This window comes from Neodiprion fabricii, unplaced genomic scaffold (assembly GCF_021155785.1).
Source record: "Neodiprion fabricii isolate iyNeoFabr1 unplaced genomic scaffold, iyNeoFabr1.1 ptg000094l, whole genome shotgun sequence".
Classification (NCBI taxonomy): domain Eukaryota; kingdom Metazoa; phylum Arthropoda; class Insecta; order Hymenoptera; family Diprionidae; genus Neodiprion; species Neodiprion fabricii.
Genome location: NW_025791636.1, coordinates 25001 through 27281, shown reverse-complemented (window position 1 = coordinate 27281; position 2281 = coordinate 25001). Strand labels below are relative to the sequence as shown.

The following is a 2281-nucleotide window of genomic DNA, read 5'->3' as shown; positions in this document are numbered from 1 at the left end:
TTGGCACTCTGATCCGAGATCTCGTGGCTTCATAGTTCAAGCAAGCCAGAGATCTCACCCATTTAAAGTTTGAGAATAGGTTGAGGTCGTTTCGGCCCCAAGGCCTCTAATCATTCGCTTTACCGGATGAGACTCGTGTACGTTTTGTACGCGAGTGCCAGCTATCCTGAGGGAAACTTCGGAGGGAACCAGCTACTAGATGGTTCGATTAGTCTTTCGCCCCTATACCCAGTTCCGACGATCGATTTGCACGTCAGAATCGCTACGGACCTCCATCAGGGTTTCCCCTGACTTCGTCCTGACCAGGCATAGTTCACCATCTTTCGGGTCCCAACGTGTACGCTCTGGGTGCGCCTCTTCTCGCAGTGAGAACGAGACGCCCCGGGAGTGCGGGGCCGCATCGTGACGCGGCCCATCCTCCCTCGGTCAGCGCTGGGCTGACCTTTACTTTCATTTCGCCTTTAGGTTTGCTCGTCCCAATGACTCGCGCACATGTTAGACTCCTTGGTCCGTGTTTCAAGACGGGTCCTGAAAGTACCCAAAGCAATAGCGTCGCCGACCGGTATTTGATAATTCGAACGAGCCAGCCAGAGGACACCGCCAGCCAACAGCTGGCCAGGCCCGGGGACGGCGCTAGGTCCGACCACCGGGAATCGCTGACCGCGCTTGCGGCGGGCCCGACGCAGTTCAATGCGGCTCTATACCGTGCGGGTACCGCCGGGCAGCCGGACGGGCAACCGGGGGTCTGCCCCGACGAGAACGCCGAGACAGGCAGCCGACCGGGCCTTAGACCGACACCCAACGGGTCGCGACGTCCTACTAGGGGAGAAGTGCACGCCGGCGCCGCCGGACATTGCACCGCGACCGAGTGCCGTGGACGCGAGGTCCCGACATCACGAGCCGCGGCGAAGCCTGCGTCGCTGACGATGAATCTCCCCGTTCGATCTTTCGGGTTTCTCAGGTTTACCCCTGAACGGTTTCACGTACTCTTGAACTCTCTCTTCAAAGTTCTTTTCAACTTTCCCTCACGGTACTTGTTCGCTATCGGTCTCGTGGTCATATTTAGCCTTAGATGGAGTTTACCACCCACTTAGAGCTGCACTCTCAAGCAACCCGACTCTGAGGAGAGATCCTCCCGTGGCGCGTCCCGGTCACTACGGGCCTGGCACCCTCTGCGGGTAAGTGGCCCCATTCAAGATGGACTTGGACGCGGGCCGACGCCCCGGGATAAGTGGATCCTCCCAAACACTACATTTCCCGGCGGCAGAACCGCGGGATTCAGTGCTGGGCTGTTTCCTGTTCGCTCGCCGCTACTAAGGAAATCCTAGTTAGTTTCTTTTCCTCCGCTTAGTAATATGCTTAAATTCAGCGGGTAGTCTCGCCTGCTCTGAGGTCGTCGTAAGATTGCGAGTCCGTCGTCGGCGACGGCCGTTCGTTCAAGAACAGCACCGTCGACACGGACGAGGACACAACGTATCTCCTTCATACGTTCGGGCCACGGAAACGACCGTAAACACGCTTGCCGTACGGGAGACTCGAGAGCCCCCCGCGGCGAAACGTGAAACGGAACTTGTTCACATGAGCGGCAAACCGACCGCGCGCGGTCTGTGTGTCGCCGTGCCGAATTCGTTCGTTCTCTCGACTATCGCTAGCACCGGAACGTGACGAACGGCAGCGACAGCTCGACCCCGCGATCTGCGGCGACGCGTCGTGACCGTGACATACGTGTTCGTTTGAGGCGACGCGACCCGTTGCCGCGCGACCGGCGCGCGACACGGGCTGCGAACGCCCAGTCATTCGCTCGCGAAGGCACGGAGCGCTAATCCCCCCGGGGGGGGGGTTTTCGCAGCACCGTTGCCGACGGAGCAGTCTGTCGTTGTTAAACGACCCTCAGCCAGGCGTGGTCCGGGAATTGTATCCGTGGACCGCAATGTGCGTTCGAAATGTCGATGTTCATGTGTCCTGCAGTTCACAAGTTGACGCGCAATTAGCTGCGTTCTTCATCGACCCACGAGCCAAGTGATCCACCGTTCAGGGTAATCATATATGTGAATTTTGCATTAAAAATGCTAAAATTACGGTTGTTACCGGCTTTCTGTGGTCGTGAGCGCGGCGCCGCGTGCGTCAGCCCTTGCGCGGTTGCGCGCGGGAAGGAACGCGCGCCGCGCGTCAAATTTCGTTCGTGCGATAGTTCAAGAGCCGACGTCGCCTCGAGTTCACGGGTCGTCTCCGCCGGGATGAACCGGCGCCGGACCCGATCGGCTCGCAATGCAAACGATTG

General features: G+C 59.0%; 1 non-coding gene across 1 annotated transcript; it reads right to left on the bottom strand.

The window, feature by feature from the left end:
- Nucleotides 1-1884: 1884 nt before the first annotated feature.
- On the bottom strand, nt 1885-2039 carry LOC124187646. The gene has a single exon (XR_006872135.1). It is a non-coding gene; the product is annotated as a 5.8S ribosomal RNA (ribosomal RNA).
- Nucleotides 2040-2281: the final 242 nt, after the last annotated feature.